The sequence below is a fragment of the Puma concolor genome, chromosome A2, assembly GCF_028749965.1.
Source record: "Puma concolor isolate L17-30 chromosome A2, mPumCon1.1.hap2, whole genome shotgun sequence".
Classification (NCBI taxonomy): Eukaryota; Metazoa; Chordata; class Mammalia; order Carnivora; family Felidae; genus Puma; species Puma concolor.
The window spans coordinates 118,458,101-118,477,863 of record NC_141668.1 but is presented as its reverse complement, the minus strand read 5'-3'; the positions used below and the strand labels follow the sequence as shown (position 1 = coordinate 118,477,863).

Below are 19,763 nucleotides of genomic sequence, written 5' to 3'. Positions count from 1 at the left end.
ATGTGTGGAGAGAGATCCAAAGAATGTTGCTAAGACTGATGTCAAAGAGATTACTGCATATGTTTTCTTGCAGGAATTTCATGGTTCTGGGTGTTACATTCAAGTCCTTAGTCCATTAAAAAAATTTTTTTAATGTTTATTTATTTCTGAGAGACAGAGACAGAGCATGAGTGAGGGAGGGGCAGATAGAGAGAGGGAGACACAGAATCTGAAGCAGGCTCCAGGCTGCAAGCTGTCAGCACAGAACCCAGTGCGGGGCTCAAACTCACAAACTGCAAGATCACGACCTGAGCCAAAGTTGGACACTTAACCGACTGAGCCACCCAGGCGCCCCAAGCCCTTAGTCCATTTTGAGTTTATTTTTGTAGACGGTGTAAGATAGTGATTCAGTTTCACTCTTGTGCATGTAGCTGCCCAGATTTTTGTTGTTGTTTTAAAGATGGGAGAAATAATGACATGTTTGTATGCTGATGAGAATGATCCAGAAGAGGTTAAAAATGATGCTGTGGGAAAAGAGAGCAGACGAAGGGGGATGGGGTCCAGGGCACAAGAAGAGGTACACGAGCTCATGGGCAGTTCACCTGTGGCAGCAAGTAGGAAGCCTGAGTACGTGGGTGGAGACACTGGTAGGGTGGTCAGTGCATGGTGGGTGTGTGAACATTCTGACTGCTTTGATTTTGTCAGTGAATAGGAAGTGGAGAGTGTGGGCGGTGGGGGTTGGGGAGAGGCACTAAGGGTGTAGGGGAGCGGAGGAGTGAAACGGTAGTCTAACAGAGCTGGAGAGCCAATGGATAGACAGGTACAGCCCAATTGCCAGGCAGTACCAAGGGCTCTCTTGACGTTCAAGGTCACAAATTTTGAAGTGAGCACAGTCAGAGTGGTTGTCCAGCTGCTGCTGCGTGGGGGGTGGACACAGCATTGGCTGAGAGTGGACATGACCAGAGCTGTGGCTCTGCCAAGCGAGTACGGAAAACACAAATAATAAATGAAGAAAAGCAATTCAGTGGGGAGAGCAATTCAGATCAAAAGCTCAAGATGGTGGGGTGGGGGGGGGGCGCAAAATTAGAAAGCCAGACCCTGGAAGGGTGGGGGAGGGAGGGAGGAAAGAGAGAGAGAAAATAAAGAAGTAGTATGATCCTGTTTTAGATTGGTATTGTTAGACAACTGCACCTGAGTGGGGATGAGGTTCAGGTCCGGTAAGGAACACACCTGGACAAGGAGTGAGATGGACAGCTGAAGCCCTTGCCCCAGCCAGTCCCCTCCTCACCACAGTCCCCACCCTGCCCCAAGACAAATTGTCTCCTTTCGAATTTGGTTCCAGTTCTATTTGCTGTAGGATGGAGCTTCCTGTTTCCCTCCCTCCCTAGACTTCCCCTTCCCAGCTCATTAGGGACTGCACCCCAAGAGGCTTCTCTCCCCAGAACATCCTTAATAGCCAAATCCAGCGGGGAGAAGTATTTCCAGCAGGGCAGCAGGAAAACCAGCTTTTGGCTTCCAGTCTGGGAAAGTAAGGTGGCCAGCCACACGCAGCCTGGACCTAGTGACCTCTCGCTGGAGGCACATCTCAGAATTCTGGGAGGAGAACCGGATCTCATCAGAAGATGGGGCCCCCTCGCTCTCCCACAGCTTTCTGTGTATCCTCAGAGGGGTCAGCGGCTCTCCTGGTTCTCGGCGGTCACTTGTTAAAAAAATACAGATGACAGGGCCCCTACCAGAAACCGGCAGTAAGATCCAGGGATCCTTATTTCGCACAAGTTCTCCTAGTGATCCTAAGCCACAGCCAAGGTCAAAAACTACCAATCTGTCTCTTTGGGCCTCGGTTTCCCCATCTGTTATAAAAGTTAACCGAAGAGTCTGGAGGTGCTTTCCAGGCACACACGTGGTTTGAGCTCCACAACAGCCCAGAGGGTGTCATTATTTCCAGTTATGAGGTGGGAAGAAGGGGGGTTTAATAGAGGCAAAGGGATGAGGGATGGGCCACGGAATCTCTGGGGGTTTTTTCAGTGTTGGGGTTTGAGGAATCTGGGAGGGTCTGGGTGGGCTGGCGGAATCTGCCTCCCAATACCTAGGGCTGACTCAGGCTCTCACACACCCGGGAGGTTCAGGTGAGTCCTATGAGCACCAGGTGGGGCCGGTGCGTCCAAGGACAAGCACGTCACTGCACATGCGTAAGTGAGGTTCCCTCCCCTCCCCCACACCCTTTCTCTTCCTCACACACACACCCCCCCCCCCCCCCCCCCCCGCTCCTCCCTGACCTGTTGCTGCCCAACCCATGACGTATTTTGGAACTCTCCACTGCCATCTCTTTACTCTTTCCTATATCGGAGTGAGTGATTTCGGCCCAGCGTGGAGACGAGGTGAGTTGGAAAATTGGGAAAAGGTTCAGTCTGGCTGAGTCACTTCAAGGAGGAGGGTGGAGAGAGCAGTCTGAGCCAAATGCCACTGCTTCCGTGTGCGTCTTCCGTCTTGACAGTAGACATTGAGAGGTGGTTGGCGAGGGGAGCCCCATGATGGCATTCTCAGTTAAGAAAAGTCACTCTGCTCCCGTGCTGATGGAAGGGAGAATGTACTGGAAGAAGCAAGCTGGGAGGTCTACATATAATTATGGAGCTGTTGAAATCCTTCAGGTAACCCTGGCCTAGACCAGGGAGTGGGAGGAGGAGAAAGGACAGGAGGTGACCGCTACAGGGGCAGATGATTAGCCTGAGGGGGCACTGGTTTTTGGCTTGAGAGTCTGAATGATTGTAGGTATTGTTCACTGAGAAGGGGAACGCAAGAGGGAGGGGAACATGTTATCTTCAGAATTATGCACTGAGTCCCCCTGGTACGTTGGACTTTGTAAAGGTACTGAAGTGCTAACATGTCCTCTTGGGTGAGATGTCTGGGAGACCGTTTCTGTCTTCATGGTGGGAGAGTGTCTGGTGTTCTGGCACTGAGGTTAAGGTCCCTATCAGCCCCACAAGAGCCCTCCCCGCCAGAGAATGGGAAGAAATATTTTCAAATCATATATGTGATATGGGTCTAGTATCTAGATTCTTTTTTTTTTTTAATTTTTTTCTTTTTTTTTTTAACATTTATTTATTTTTGAGACAGAGAGAGACAGAGCATGAACAGGGGAGGGTCAGAGAGAGAGGGAGACACAGAATCTGAAACAGGCTCCAGGCTCTGAGCAGTCAGCACAGAGCCCGACGCGGGGCTCGAACTCACGGAGTGTGAGATCGTGACCTGAGCCGAAGTCGGCCGCTTAACCGACTGAGCCACCCAGGCGCCCCTAGTATCTAGATTCTATATAGAATTCTCACAAATCACTACTTAAAAGCAAGCAATTCAACTAAAACATGGACAAGGTATCTGAATAGACATTTTTCCACAGAAGCTATACAAATGGCTAATAAGCATATGAAAAGATGCTCAATATCGTTAGTCATTAGGGAAATGCAAATCAAAATCACAATGAGATATCATTTCACACCCACTAGGACAGCTATATAAAAAACAAGACAAGTGTTGGCAAGGCTATGGAGACTTTGGAACCCTGCAACATCGCTGATGGGAGTGGAAAATAGTGCAGCTGTTCTGGAAAGCAGCTTGGTGGCTCCCCAAAAGTTAGGCATAGAATTGCTATATGACCCAGCAGTTCCATTCCCACATGTGTATGCAAGAAAACAAAATACATATATTCACGCAAAAACTTGTACAAGAATGTTCATAGCAGCGTTATTCATAACAGCCCCAAAGAAGTAACAACCCAGTGCCCATCAACTGATGAAAGGATACAGAAAAATGTGGAATATCCACACAGTAGAATATTATTCAGCCATAAAAAGGAAGGAAGTCCCACTATAGCATAGGTAAACTTTGAAAGCGTCATGCTAAGTGAAAGAAGATGGTCACATTAGACAACATGTGGTAGAGTGGATTCCATATATATGAAAGTGCAGAAATCTATAGAGACAGAAAGTGGATTAGTGGTTGCCAAGGAATGAGGGAAGGGGGAATCAGGAGATATAGAATTATTTTGGGGGGTAATGGTAGGTAGTGGCAATGGTTGCAAAATATTGTGAATATACTAAAACCACCCAAGAAGCAAAATAAGCCCTTCTTCCTGCTGTAGGCACTGTGGTTGGCCTTGGCCCCAGCTCCAAGATCTCTCACTCTGCACAACCCTTTGGCTGCAATTCTAACACTCAAATTCTTCAGCCAAGCCTCTTCCACACACCCAGACTTGCTCAATCTTTCCATTCCAACTATGCTCCCTTTTTGCCTTCACATCCCCAGGAGCCTCCCAGGGGCTCACCCCACCCCATTAGCCCTCCATGCCCCTTCCTCTCCACCAGGCCACCTCCCCATTTCAGAACCTGGCTCCATGCTCACCTCTTCCTGGAACCTCCCCTAGAGGGTCCCCCAGTGGCCTCCCATCAGCCCTTTGCATTTGTAAAGACACCAAATTGCCAAGTCTTAACCTGGACTCTGCCACTGAAAGCCTCTGTGACTCTTCGAGAATCATATAACCTTTTCTGGGCCTCACTGTCCCCATCTGTAAAATGTACATTGCCATGTGTCTTGGTCTGCTCAGACTTCCATGAAATACCCTGAACTGGGTGGCTTAAACAACATAAATTTATTTTCTCACCATTCTGGAGGCTGGAAGTCTGAGATCAGGGTGCTAGCATGGTCGGGTTCTGGTGACAGCTCTCTTCCTGGCATATAGATAAGCCACCTTCTTGCTGTCTTCACATGGCCTTTTCTCTGTGTTTGTGCATAGAAAGAAGGACAGAGAGGGAGGAAGAGAAAGAGAGAGAAAAGGGGAAGGAAGAGGAAGAAGAGGAGAAGAAGGAGAAAGGAGGGAGGGAGGGAGAGATGGAGAGAGAGAAGGGAGGGAGAAAGAAAGGGAGAGAGACAAAGTTCTCCTTGGTGTCTCTTCTTATAAGGCCACTAATCCCATCATGAGGCCCCACCGTCAAGACCTCATCTAACCCACATTACCTCCCAAAAGCCCCACCTCCAAGGGGTTAGGGTTTCAACAAACAAATTTGGTTCAGAGAGGGGAGACACAAACATTCAGTCCATAAATCCGTGCTTATTTGCTGAGTGAGAATACATGGAATTCTGTAGGTTTAAGGCTTTATGCAACATGCCAGGCCCTTGTGAAGGGTTATTATTTTTCATCAATCCCATATAAGCATGTGTGTGTTTCTTGGCAAGTGAATACCATATGCCCTTCATAAGCATATGACCTCCAGTCTGGTGCTCAAGGGCAGGGGATATGTCTGCTGCTTTTGAATGTTCTCTTAAACTATGAGAAACTACCAGGAGCCAGAATCCAAAATTCTTCTCTCCCTCCTGGGATCCTAGAGCCCTATTGCCTTGGGTCATACATATTTGAGTTTCTGACTCTCAGGCCTGACCATCAGGTTCTTAAGTGCAGGGGCTCTGCAGGGAGACACTTCACCACCCTACACCTCAGTTTTTTTGTCTGTAAAACAAGGATAAGAGTACCCATCTCACAGCATTCCTGGGAGAGTTAAAAGAAAAACCACATTGTAAGCTCTCAATAAATGTCAGTGATAAAGATGAATATGATGTATTGGTTACCTATTGCTGCATAATAAATCACCCCGACACTTAGTGACTCGAAACATCAATAATCATGTGTTCTCTCTCGTGGTTTTAGTGGATGAAGAATTCAGGAGTATCTTGGATGGGCAATTCTATCCCCAGGTTCCTCATGAGGCTGAGGCTTTAGTCATCTGCAGCCTTGACGGGGCTAAAGGATCCAGTTCCAAGTGGCTCACTCACATGTCCCCAAATTGGTGCTGGCTGTTGGGGTGGGTGGGTGGGGGCCTTGGTTCGTCTCCATATGGGCCTTCCCACAGAACTCCTTGAGTGTCCTTATAACATGGTAGCTGGCTTACCCAGTGAACCATCCAAGACTCCAAGGAGGAAGCTACAATACCTTTTATGATCTAGATTCAGAAGTCACGTGCTGTCACTCCTGCAAGACTCTATGGGTCAATGCAGGCCAACCCTAATTTAATATGGGCTATGCACAAACATAAATACCAGGAGATGAATGTCATTGGACCCATCTTGAAGACCCAACTACCACAGATGATGAGAGTATATTCTTTCATGTGAGATCAGGTGTCCAACAACTAGAAAGTAGCATAGCCAGGATTTGAATTCAAGTCTGTCTAGCTCAGACTACAAGATCTTAACCACTACCCTTTGTTAACATCCATTTTCTTCATGCAAACAATCACATGCTCATTCAGCAAACCTTATCTAAGCACCCACTGTACTATGAGTGCACTAGATGTTGGCAATGCCCCTGTTCTCAAGGAGACCCAGTCTAGAGGGGGTGTGGATGGCAGAGCTGGATCCAGCTCCAAGTCCTATGGCTTCTTATTCGCTGTTCTTTCTGTTCTGGGATACTTGCATCAGAGGGGAAAATGACTGAAGCCTCACAACTCTTTTGGCAGAAAGAGGTGGAGGGGAATTATAGAAAATGAACTGAATGTGAAACCAGGAGTTCTGGGTCTAGGTCTTTGACATTGATTTGTAGGATGCCTTTTTGATAAGTTCCCTCCCCTCTCTGGGCTCAATTCCAGAATTGCCTGTAAGGAACTTACGTGTGCAAATAGTTCATTCAGTGTCATTTATCAAGCACATACTATGGACCATATACTGGTCTCAGTGCTGGGAACATAGCGAGGAACAAGATAGAGTCCCTGCCTTCCAGCTCCTCACATTCCAATGTAGGCTGAGAGACAATAAACAAACCAACAAAGAAAAAGACCACTTGGGAAAGCCATGAGAACCATAAAGGGTGAAGTGATAGGCAGGGGGGCGCTACTTTATCTAAGGAAGGCTTCTCCAAAGGGTGGGAACTGAGTACAGACTGAATGATGGTGAAGTGACCATGGAAAGATTATGGGGGGTGGGAGAGAGGATGAGGGTCCCAGGCAGAGGGACCATCGAGTGCAGAGGCCCCAGGACAAGAGATTGCTGTGTTTGCCTGCATCAAGGAGACTAGAGTGGCTGAAGGATAGTGAGCCCAGGGAGGAGGGCAGCAGATGAGGACACAGGGGTGCAAGGGTAGATGATGGGGACACTTGCAGACCTCAGAGAGATGTGTGCACTGCATTTTAAGTGGGGTAGAAAGCCTTTGGACGATTTTCAATAGAATGATCTAATATGTATCAAAAGGGTGCTCTACCTATTGTGTGGGAGTGGGTTGCTTGTCTCTCTAATATATTCTTTAACAAGTTATTGTGGTAAAATATACACAACATAAAATTTAGCATTTTAGTCACTTTTAAGTGTACAATTTAGTGGCGTTAAATACATATACAATGTTGTGCAATCATCACCACTACCCATTTCTAGAACTTTTACATCGTCCCTAACAGAAACTCTACACCTACATTAAGCGTTTCAGGGGAGCCTATAGTCATGTGAAATCTTTCAGCTAAAAGTGACAAAAAGCCCAACTCAAGTAGAATTACCCCAAGAAGAGAAGCCGTTGTTTCACAAAAGTGAAAAGTATAGGTTAGTCTTCAGGCTTGACTGGATCTAGGAGTCCAAGCAATATAATCAGGAAAAGGGCTCTCTTTCTTTTGGCTCTGTTTACTCAAGTGCTGGCTTTATTCTCAGGCAGGCTTTCCCTTCTTGGTGGCAAAGAGGGCTGTCAGCATCACCAGGCTTCCATTTCACCAGCTCAGCAACCCCAGGAGAAAAGACAGGATTGTTTCCCAAGAATTCCAGCAAAATTTCCAGGGCTAACTCTCATTGGATCAATCTGGGTCATGTGCCAATCCCTGAACCAATCACTGCATTCCACCAGAGAGCTCAAACATGCTGACTGGTCAGGGTCACATGTCCTACAGCTGAGAAGTGGAGTCACCCCCACTTTAGGTGCACAGCTGGAGGTTAGGAAGGAACTCAGTTTTTGCAGGAAAAGCAGGGTTCTGTCACAAGAGAAAGGGGGAAACAGGAGCTGGACAGGCAAAACAACATCAGGCCAACCACTACAACACTTAAAGATGTTACCTCCTCTGATCTTTTTCTCAGCAAATGGCTCCACCCTAGCATGAAAGGCAAAATCCTGACAGTCTCCATAACTATTTCCCCTTCCCCCCAGTATTACCAGTTGCCAAAACGTTTTTCCTCAACCCCTGGAAGCTCTTCTCTCAACCCCAATCCCTTTTACCCCTGCCAGAACTCAGACCACATAGCCCCAGCTCTTGGATTATTGCAACCCCCTCTATACCACTGTCCTCCCTTCCTCCTTAGAGAGCTTTTCTAAAGTCCAAATCTGACCACAACTTTTTCAGGACCTTCTTTGAGCCCCCCTTCAGCTTATAAGGCTCAGTCAGGTCTGACTGCTGCATGCATCTGCAGGCTCATCCCCCCCCACACCCACACCCCAGTCAAATTCTCTTGGAATTCACCCAGTGCCTTTGCATGCTGTTCCTTGTGCCTGGAATGCCCTTATTGACATCTTCTGCTTCACCTTCAGTTCAAATCTTTTGAAGTTCAGTTGAGCCATCACTTGTCCCAGGAAGGCTTCCTTGGGAACTTCTGCATCCCCACAACCACCCCACACACAGTGTAGTTAATACCCCTCCTGGGTTCCCACAGAGTGCTATGTGCTTACCTCTTCATAGCGCTGAGGCTAGCATATTACTTTTGAAATAGTAGCCTGTGTGTTTTTTAACTAAAATGAAATTTTAAAAACTGAGGTATGATTTACATATAGTAAAATGTACAAATACTGAAATTTTTATCTATACGCTTGCCTGTGCTGTATCTCTCTCTCTCTCTCTCTCAAAAATAAATAAACATTAAAATTTTTTTTTAAAAAAACAGGGCACCTGAGTGGCTCAGTGAGTTAAGCATCTGACTTTGGCTCAGGTCATGATCTTATAGTTCGTGGGTTCAAGCCCTCCATCGGGCTCTGTGCTGACAGCTCAGAGCCTGGAGCCTGCTTCAGATTTCTGTGTCTCCCTCTCTCTCTCTCTGCCCTTCCCCGGCTTATGCTCGCTCTCTGTCTCTCTATCAAAAAGAAATAAACATTTTTTAAAAACTTAAAAATTTTACCTTTGTATACACCTGTGTCACCATCCCAAAGATCAAAGTGTAGAATTGTTCTAACACCTGCTTCCATTGCCCCTTCTAGGTCAAAAACAGTCCTGTTCCCCCCTTCTCCCCCAGAGGTCACCACTTGTAAAACCATAGATTAGTTTTGCCAGTTACTGAATTTCACATAAGTAGAATTATATAATATTCACCTTTTTTTTTTTTTTTTTTGCATTTGGTTTCTCTTATTCAACATAATGATTTTTTTCTTCTGTGTTGTTGTGGGCAGCAATCATTCATCCACTTTGATTACTGTGTGGTATCCCATCCTATGGATTTACCACACTGTTTATTCAAACTCCTATTTGAGTAGATAGTTAGGTTGTCTCCGGCTTGGACTATTATGAATAAAGCTGTTAAGATTTACGTACAGTTTTTGTGGACGTGTTTTCATTTCTCTCGGAGACATACCTATGAGTGGAATTTCTGGACCTCAAGCCGATCTTTGTTTATTAAAGTTGCCAAGCAGTTTTCCAAAGTACCTGTACCATTTTGCATCTCCACCAGGTGTGTATGAGAGTTCCAGGGGCTCCACATCCTGGCCAACACTTGATGTTGTCACTTGTCTTGAGCTTAGCTGTTCTGATGGCGGACGTGGGGGAAGCTCCTTGGGTTGTTTTTCATTCTTGCTAATTTCTGTTACCCGGAAGTCTTATCTTAAGATATTGTCTCAAGGCTACTTCCCTTTTCTGGCTCTGCCAAAATAAAATAAAAAATAAAAAAATAAAACAAAACAAAATCTTTTCTTAGCTTTTGAGTTTCTAAAGTCTAGGATCATGACAGCAACAGGAAAAGGTTGTTGTATACTGATGACATGATGAATATGGGAAAATGCAGGGTATTGAGGAGCAAGGCTCCCCTCCCTGAAACTAGATAAGAGCTTCCAGATGTAAAAATGTGTTAAGGAAATCTAACTCAGAATTGAAGTAGGGAAGCCATGGTAGAAGCTTGTGTAGCACAGCAGGAAGAAGAAAGCTTTCCTCTGGATGGGCAAAGGAGGGTGCCCTTGCCTGTAGCCCAGGAGAGGCCCCCACTTCTTCAAACTCTCATTTTCCTCCAATGAACTTGGGTTCAAAACACCCCCACCCAACTCCATTTTTTCCTTTATAAAGAACACTCTCCTCCTTTGTTCTGGAGATTTGCTTATGGTCCCTTACAGTTCGCTTGTCCTGAATTACAATTCCTCTGCTATTTCTGAATGAACTGGATTTGGCTGGCTGAATCACTTACCTTTTTCTTTTAAAAGGTTGACACATGGGGCGCCTGGGTGGCGCAGTCGGTTGAGCGTCCGACTTCAGCCAGGTCACGATCTCGCGGTCCGTGAGTTCGAGCCCCGCGTCAGGCTCTGGGCTGATGGCTCAGAGCCTGGAGCCTGTTTCCGATTCTGTGTCTCCCTCTCTCTCTGCCCCTCCCCCGTTCATGCTCTGTCTCTCTCTGTCACAAAAATAAATAAACGTTGAAAAAAAAATTAAAAAAAAATAAAATAAAAAAAATAAAAGGTTGACACAGACAAGAGTAGGAGAGAGAGCTGGAGCAGCAGCAAAGGGAGAGATGGGTGGTAAGAGCTCCCGAGGAAAGGGACACTTGAACCTGCCCCTTCTCTGGACATATCCGAGCTTGGAGTAAAGCCCTAGAATCTCCAGATAACTTCAAAGAAATTGAACGTAGAAAAGCCTATGCTTACAGACAAATGGCTGTGTTTGGCTGGGCTGAAGAACCTCAAATGTCTAGCAGAGTTCTCTGTACCCCAGGGGCCATGGGAGCTGAGCAATGGGTCCTGTGCATTTGGAAGGACCCAGGAGCAGCTGAGAGAGGAAATGAGACTTAGGGACAAGAGATAACTTAGCAGTGCCCTGTGCAGGTGGTGACCTCTCTTCGGACAGGAACAAAGATGTCTTAACAGATGCCAGAGTGGATAAGTGATGACGCACCCCAGATGTCCCTGCAGCAGTCCTCAAACTGACCTACTATCCCCAGAGAAATAGGAAAAACCTAACTTACCTGAGATTAAGGATTTCTACCCGAAATGGGCGATCAGAGCAGAGACTGAGCTCACCTAATAAAAACTAAAGTTACCTTTCTTGCTCACCTGAGTTCATGAACTGAAATTGGACCACTTTTGTACTTTTCACACTGTATTATATTTGTCTCTTTATTTTCCTTTCCTCTTCTTGAGACTAAGCAGCTGGAGGTCAGGAATAAGGTCTGATTTGTCCTGGAATCAGCAACCTTCTGTGCCAGGACCTGGCACACAGTAGAGGCTCAGTGAAGATTTGTCAAATGCTGATTGTAAGCTCCTTGAGGGAAGGAAAGAGGAAGAGAGCTAAATAGTTGAGCACGTCCTCTGTATAAAGCCCTGTGCCATATTGTACACATTGGCCACCCTATGAGGTTAGACTCTGATTACCTCGTTTTACAGATAAGCCTATAACAGCCAACATTTACTGAGTACTCACCATGTGCTAGGCATTGCTGTTAGCATTTTTCATGTTAACTCATGTTCTCCTCCCAACTTCCTCTACAACCCAATGAGGTTAATACCACTATTATCCTCATATTATAGACAGGGAAACTGAGGCATAGAGCAATGAAGTGACTTGCTAAAAGTTGTGATAGGATTTGAGTCCAGGCTGATTGATTCCAACACATATGCGCCCATCTCCAGCCCGTTCCATTACCCATTTCCAGCCCGGTGCTCATGCTCCCTGCATGGTATGCCTGAAATCCTCTTCCTTCTTAATCCGTGCCCATCCTACTGGTGAACTCTTCACACCTTTTACACCTCCTCTGACTTCCTTGATGCTCAAGAGTAGAAATATGCATTCCAACCTCCCTTTACTCCTTTGTTCCCATAGCACTTTATTTTTGGGACTTGTGTGAGTTAGGATTAGTTTATCGGTATGAAAGAGAAGATCCAAAATAACAGGGTGATAAGCAAAATAAGTTTCTTTTTCATGTAAAAGAAGTATGGAGATAGACAGTGCAAGATGGATAAAATCACATGACCACACCTTGCTGCAAGGGAGGCTGGGAAATCCAATCTTGTAGTTTGATATTGAAAGAATGGTTGTTAAGAGGCAAAGCACAGTCTCTACCACGTCACTGCTTTAGCATTTACCACATCATCCCTGGGATGGTGTCTTCGGATATCTTTCTGCACAGCTAGATTATCTTGAGGGCAGATTGTTGTCATCTTCACTCTCTTATCCCAAAGTCAAGCACATGTGGATATGCTTGAGATAGAGGAATAAGTGACTAGGTGTTATTTCTTTCGATGCCCCAGGGGCCTATAACATGGTTCTCTGCTCACAGTAAGCCTCCAATAATTGTTGAACTGAAATGAATTTAAATGTTCTCGGCTTTAGTGTCCACATTTTTAAAATGGGTACAAATGACTTCAAAACTCACTCCTAGATTAGACATGGTCAGAGTCCACTGTGTAAACTTTGAAAAATACCAGCTAAACATTAAAAAATGAAAACTTAGCCAGAGATAGATGCTGTATGTAGCTTTCAGTCTTCCAGTATTTCTTCTGACTAAACACATATACATGTTCTGCATATGAATAGAATCCCACGGTGCATACATTTCATAACTAGCCATTTTCACTTAAATAACGTATGACCCAACTTCTGTTTCTGCTCAAGACAAACTAGCTTGCAGAGAGCAATTCTCTCAATAAACAACTCGAAATCCTGGCTAGAACTGTCAAAAAGAACACGAAAATCTGTTAGAAGGCATCAGAGAGCTCTCCAGGAAGCCAAGACCTGAAGGATCAAGATCCCAGAATGAAAAGAAACACATAGAGGTGAGCCCAGTCTTCTGTGTGACTTCCCCCAGGCCTTTGCCAATTCCTAGGCAACTAGATGGGGAGACAGAAGCTGAGAAATGGAGAAGCGGTCATATGGGGCTGGAGGGGCAAAAAGAGTTTATGCTGAACCCATTTCTAGGCCATATGTGTTCTCCTGGAGTATATATGAACGTCCATTGGAGTTCACAGACATTTTCCATACGTAGAGTTTTTGGTCTCTGCAGTTTTTGGTTTGCAGCTTTACTGCCACTGCCAGGCTTAAGCTCCCCATTCGTCTCCACGCATCCTAGCCAGAGAGAGAGAAAGAGAGAGACAGAGACAGAGAGAGAGACAGAGAGAGAAAGGCAGATAGGTCAATTTAATCTCACTTCTGGTTTGTGATCTTTCGATGAATGAAAGTGCTTTTCTAAAAGGAAACCAAACACAGATCCTTTTATAACAGTTATTTGGGCATTTCCCCTAATTACCAAAGTAATACAAATTTACTAAAGAAATATTAGGTAATCCAGATAAATAAACACCAAAAGCACCTATCAATTTTCCTCTCCTTCCCACTATGCCTAATGCAACTACTTTAGGGTTTTTTTTCTTTTATACACAAATAGGTATATTTTTTCACAAAGTGAGTGTATGCATACCTAGTCTTTTGTAACTTGCCCTTTTAACTTTACATAGCATAACCCATTTTCATGTAATTCCATAGTCTCTAATATTACCTTAATAGTTGTAGAATGGTCCATTCTTTCGATATACCATAATTTATGTAACCAGTTCCCTATAGTTAGATATTTGGATTATTTTCCATCTTCTCCTATTGTGTGCAACACTGCAATGAACATCTTTATGTATATCTTGGTGATATCTAAATGATTATTTGCTCAGGAAAAACAGGGTATGGAAAAATAGACCGAACTTTTTATTTATTTTTAATATAATTTATTGTCAAATTGGCTTACATACAACGCCCAGTGCTCATCCCAACAAATGCCCTCTTCAATGCGCAACACCCACTTCCCCTCTCTCCACCCCCCATCCACCCTCAGTTTGTTCTCTGTATTTAAGAGTCTCTTGTGGTTTGCCTCCCTCTCTCTCTGTAATTATTTTTCCCCCTCCCCTTCCCCCATGGTCTTCTGTTAAGTTTCTCAAGTTCCACATATGAGTGAAAACATATATCTATCCTTCTCTGACTGACTTATTTCACTCATAGACTGAACTGTCTTAAATGTTTATTTAATTTTGGGAGAGAGAGGCAGAGAGAGAGGGGGACAGAATCCCACACAAACTCTACACTGTCAGCGCAGAGCCTGATGTGGGGCTCGAACTCATGAATCATGAGATCACGACCTGAACCGAAATCAAGAGCTGGTGCTCAACCGAGTCACCCAGACACCCCTAGACCGAACATTTTTAAAGTCCTCAACATTTGCTTCCAAAGTGCCCTCCAGGAAGCCTGTATCAGTTCCCACTCCACCAGCAGTGTGCACTCCTAACCTATGTGCTTTACTTAAGTGGGGGAGGAAGGGGTAGGTATTATTCCAGCTTGACATATGCCATTCTTGCTCACTTTCCTTTAAATAGATAAGCTTCACGGTGTGCCAGTCTAACGACATTTATAATGGAGAAGTCACACTAACTGCCCAAGGCCAGAAACTCTGGAACTGCATCTGGGCCAAGTTGAAAGGGTCAATTGCGATAACTCTAAATAACATGCTCGATACTTGGCCGTGAAGAACTAACATCTGTTCTCACAAACTGAACCGGAAGTATAAGAAGAGAAGGGCCATCTTGCCTTCTTTGGGCAGCTATCTGAAAAATGACCAGTTGGAGCTCTCAGCACCCAGAGTGCAGAGTCCCCAGAGGAAATGGCTGAGTTCATAATGTGATGGGTGTGGGGAGCTAGACTGAGCACTCTTCCCAGGTCCCCTGGGCCATAGCTTGTTGCACAGTCTGGGAGTCCAACATAAGTGGCATTCGTTTCCTCTGGGTCTTAAAGGCTTTGTGATTTCTAGTGTCCCTGTGCAAATGCAAAGAAAACTCCTTTGGTTAGTGAGCGATATAACACTTTTCAGCTGTTACTTTAACTGGGATTTGTTTCAGTTCAAGGGACGTGGGTTCTATGACTGTGTTCTGTGGCTGCCCAGCACCAATGCCCCAATGCCCCATTATCCTGCTAAGAGCACCCTAATTTGCTTTTAGGGAACCATCCCCCACACAATCCTAGTCCTTATAACTTTGGAGGGGCTGACCCCACTCCCTGACTCTAGCTATAGATATGTAACTCAGGCTTAGCCAATCAGAGCAATTGTGATGGGTTCAGGGCTGGACATGTGACCCAATCCAGGCTAACGGGGGTCAACCCTGGGATTTTTGCTGGAAGTTTTAAGGTAGTGATCTCTTTGCTTTGAGGTGGCTTAATTGGCCATTTCTGCTTTCCTGTGGAAAGACTCAGCCTGCTAATAAAACAGACACAAAAGAAAACAGTCAAGACATAGAGGGAAACAGATTCATGACAACTTCCTTTGAGCTTCTGGCACGGACTAGGTCTGAATCCAAAATGTCTTCTTAAAATTTTCAGTTCAGAACTCTTTTTGGCTGAACCTGGTTATAATTGGGTTTATGTTACCTGCAACCAAAAGAATCACCACTAAAACCCTGGGTATGACACAAGTATTGTTATTCTCGTGTAACAGACGAGGTCACTGAGGCTCAGAGAAGCAAAGTAAGCACTGAACTAACAAGTGGTAGAACAGATACTTTTCATTTACCCCTTCTTAATCCATACCTCTAATCTCTACTCAGGGGCTCAACGAGTCCCCCTTTTCTAGCTTTCTTCCACCAAGGACAGAAGTATGAACAGGCTCATGGAGCCAGACTGATCTAGGTTCCAGACCTGGTTCAGCATCTTCTTAACTGTCCGTTCTTGGAATGACTTGCTAGCTGTATATGCTGAACTAGTTTCTTCCCCGATTTGTGCCTCAGTTTTCTCATCTGCAAAATAGGAAGTTAACAATATCTTCCTCACAGAATTGTTGCGAGGAGTAGGTATATCAGATTATGTCTAATGATCTGAGAGCCTGGCACATGGTAAATATGAGAAAGGGCTTCCTATTATTTTTCTTCTGCTGCCTGTATGTTATTAGTAAATTGGTTACCCACCTCCATCTCACACACCCAGGATGTGGCCTGAGTTATGATCTATCAGTTCCAAATGCTGCAGCAAAACAAACAACACACACCCTGCCCGCCAGGGGCTTCAAATAATGTCTGACCTGCTCTTTCTAAAATGCTGATGTTTCTAAAAGTGGTGATCACTATGGGCTTAGTAGGCCTAACACCAGCCTGGGAAGTGAAACTTTGGAGAGGAATTTCAAGTAAGCAGACTTTTGCTGAATTGCGGAAAGGAGAGGGAATGGAAGTGGACCCAGACTTTTCCAAGCTCCCCCCAACCTCTTACTTCTGTCAGCCCCACAGCTGTAGGGGATAGACTGCATTTCCCTTAGAGTTTGTAACAGTTGCTACCCCAAGTGCTGACTCAATTCCTAAAGGGGCATTAGTCTGGTAGAGTGTAAAATACGCCAGCCCTGGAGATTCACCAGGGAATGGAGGGGGGCTAACTGTGGATTCAGAGTGAGTTCTGGTTGAGGGATATGCTAATGAATAGAAGTCTGGTTAGAGGAACAAAGGGGGAGTCCCTTGTCTCTCTGATTCATGAAGGTCAGAACTGGTACCCAGGGTGGTAACATGGCTTGTCAGCTATCCTGGACCCAAAGTCTCCTATCTCTGGGCATCACCATCAACGCTTTAATCCCTACCTTGCAGACGGGCTCAATGGTCTATGAACTACCATTTATGGAGTACTTGCTAAGTCTCTTATGTAAATGTCCTCATAGGACTTTCCAGCAGTCCCAGGGAGATGAAGATTACAGCCCAGTAACCGTGACCTTGGACCTTGTAACCAGGTTGCATAGAGTGGATTCCACACTAGCTGTGTGACCTTGAGCATGTTACTTAACCTCTCTGTACCTCAGTTTTCTCCTCTGTGAAATAGGAATAATAATAATTCTTACTTATTCAGGATGTCATGAGGATTAAATGAGTAAGCACCTGTAGCTCTTAGAAGAGTACATGGCACTATGACAGCTGTTTTTATTAACTCTCATTTTGCACATGTGGACCCTGAGGCCAGAAAGAGGGATCATTAACATACCACACACAGCTTGTGAAGCTGGGTCTCAAACTAGCTTTAAGTGATCCCACAACTACTGACTGGAATTGCCTTCTACTCAGAGGAAGCTAAAACCCCCACCATGCCCCCAACCCACAACCTACCGCCCCCCCCCCCAACACACAGTTCTTTTCTTCTCTCCCTCTGAACTTGGGTGTCTCTTCTGAAGTGTTGAGATAAGATCTGAGGCCATAACTGCTTAGAGGTTCAAAAGTTTTCCCGGTACTGAGGAAAGAAAACTTTGGCACTCCTCCCCAGTTTTGGAACTGAAGGCAGCCGGTAAGAATTCTCAGGCTCCCAGAGTCACGGGGCAGAGCCTCCGGGGGACCTGTAGAAGAACCACCCTACACCCCCACCCTTGCAGTCTCCCGTGGTCCCAACTCTAGGTTCAATCTAGTGCAGGATGCCAATGGAAACATCTTCATTTTGAAACTTGAGCTCATCTGGAGGGGCTAAGGAGAAATAGATGAGGGGTGTGGCGTTCTAGACCTTGGTGGGGGGGTGTCTCTCTAGTTCGCGATGAAACCTCTAGGGTGGCGTCTCTGTCAATCTTACAGTTTCTGCATCTGTCTGGCTCTGTCCATCTGTTTCTATTTTGGCCTCTCCAGCAGGAATAAGTGGAGGTAGGGGCATCACTAGATGTCTGTCGTTCAGTCTGTCATTGACTTTGCCAAACATCATCTCTCTGACTTTCTAGCTCTGCTTCTTTGTCTGGACTTACCTATTTCCGCCCGCCCTCAGGTGAGTGTGTGCAGTGGGGAGTTCTCGCCAGGGTTCTGACCCTTCCGTCACCCTTCTCTCCAAACCCGAGGAGCTGTCACGCTGCGCGGAGCCCAAGGCCGGGGTGCGCGGCAGGAGGCGGGAGAAGGTGTCCGAACCGAGCCACAGGCGCCCCCTCGCGCCCCCTCCCGGCGTGGGGGCGGCCCTGGGAGCGCGGAGTCAGAGGCGGGGGCGCCGCAGGCCCGCGGGCCCGGGTCTCCGCCTCCCTCCCCGGCTGGCCCCCCTCGGCGCGTCTCCTCCTCCGGAGCCCCGCCTCCGCAGTCCGCGCCCCCGCCGCCGCCGCCGCCGCCGCAGAGCATCGAGCAGCTTGGCCGCCGCGCCCGCCGCGCCACCAAACTTTCGCCGGAGCCGGCGCCGGTGAGTCAGAACCGAGCGCGGGCAGGGCGCGGGCAGGGCGCGGGCAGGGGCCGCAGCGGGGCCGCAGCGGCGGGGCGAGGCTGTGCGCTGGCCGCTGGGGTCTGGGCATCCCTGCGGAGCAGCACGGACCTTGGGAGCCGGCGGGCGCAGGGTGGGCGCGCTTGGGGGCCCTAGGGACGCCGGCGGCTCGGGGAGGGTCCCGCGGCGCGGCTCGCTGCGGCTCCGTTCTAGCGCCTCGCCCCGACGCGCAGACACCTGTGGCTTCCCCGGGGTTCGCCAGGGCGCGCGCCCAGAGCGTCTGCCTCCGGGTTCTGGGGCGGAGAGGGCGAGTCCCCAGCTTTTCCAGAGCTGCCTCTGGCGCTGAGTTCGATGCTAACCGCAGTCCCAGCCCGTCTGTGGAGTGCGTTATCTGTGCCAGGCGCTGGGCATCCGGTGCCTGTTGGGATTCTCCCTGTAACGCCAGGAACCGGGTGTTACTACACCCATTTTAGAGAGGAGAAAACTGAGGCTTAGAGAGGGAAAGTTGTGCCAAGGAGGGCGACCAAGTCAAGGAGAGAACCAGGGTTTTGAGCCCCAGGAGGCCTGACTCAAACCACATAACCACACGCGGAGAAGCCCCTGGTTCAGCGTCATCGGGGTCCTCAATGGGAAGCATTGAGACCACCGCCAGAGGTCTTCAGCAAGCCCAGGAGGGACGGACCACCTCCTCATTGTACCGAGGGGAGGATCCTTTGGAAAAATGGTGGCCATTACTGCTAGGGAGTGGATTTTGGTGGCCGAAGCGCGTAGGGGCTGCTCTTTCAGGGCAAGAGTGAGCGGGGACCAAATTCTGGAAGTTGCTCTGGATTTTTCTGGAAGGAGCCAGCGAAGTCAGGAGCAGACACTGGAGAGCAGCAGTTCTTTATGGATGTCGCTTTCACCCCCTGGGTGACTGTCCCCCTCACACCCACCTCCCACCCCCCTCAGAAGACCCCTTCCAACGCCTTGATCTCCTTAAGGTGTCCTCTCTGCCTGGCAGCTGGTAGTGCAGAGATGCTGCAGGCAGGGTCGTTGTCCTCCGGCAGGGGGCTCCCACCTCAGACCTGGAGTCTGACATGAGGAGAGAGTGCTTGTCCCGAGCCTGGCTGAAAGGTGCTGGGGAATTCCTTCTTTGGTGAGGGGTGGGCCACTGTGAGTGGAGCACAGATGGAGTGTATTTCCAGAACAGGAAAGAGAGGGGAGTTGGGGATCTGATATATGCCCATTCTTGGCAGTCAGGAACCAGCATGGACTGAGAGGGGGAAAGAGAGAGCACCAACTGTAGTGTCATTATGCATTATCCCATTTAGTTCTCACAGCAACCTTACAAGGTAGGCACTATTACTACTAACCTCATTGGACAGATGCTCTGTTGAGGCTCAGAGAGGTTAAGTGACTTGCCTGAGGTTGCCCAGCTGGTCCGTGGCAGAA

The 19,763-nt window shown here is 47.2% G+C and overlaps 1 protein-coding gene and 1 long non-coding RNA gene across 5 annotated transcripts in view; one reads left to right on the top strand and one right to left on the bottom strand.

Annotated features, from left to right (window-relative positions):
- Positions 1 to 2,263: 2,263 nt before the first annotated feature.
- LOC147583478 (uncharacterized) lies at positions 2,264 to 18,240 on the bottom strand. 3 transcript variants are annotated; one of them, XR_015248251.1, is made up of 5 exons: positions 17,899 to 18,240; positions 11,231 to 11,438; positions 9,624 to 9,836; positions 3,778 to 4,749; positions 2,264 to 2,926 (listed from the first exon to the last, which is right to left on the bottom strand). It is a non-coding gene; the product is annotated as an uncharacterized LOC147583478 (long non-coding RNA). The 3 variants fall into 3 exon arrangements; XR_015248252.1 differs by lacking the exon at positions 2,264 to 2,926 and having other exon boundaries at positions 3,344 to 4,749; positions 17,899 to 18,217; XR_015248250.1 differs by lacking the exons at positions 2,264 to 2,926; positions 3,778 to 4,749 and having other exon boundaries at positions 8,438 to 9,836; positions 17,899 to 18,212.
- Positions 18,229 to 19,763, top strand: part of HRH1 (histamine receptor H1) — an 85,263-nt gene continuing 83,728 nt past the window's right edge. Inside the window, exon 1 of one of the 2 annotated variants that reach the window (XM_086697424.1) lies at positions 18,229 to 18,314. The gene's annotated coding sequence lies outside the window, so the exon portion shown is untranslated. The remainder of the gene's footprint in view (positions 18,315 to 19,763) is intronic. The other variant, XM_086697421.1, reaches the window with a different exon arrangement.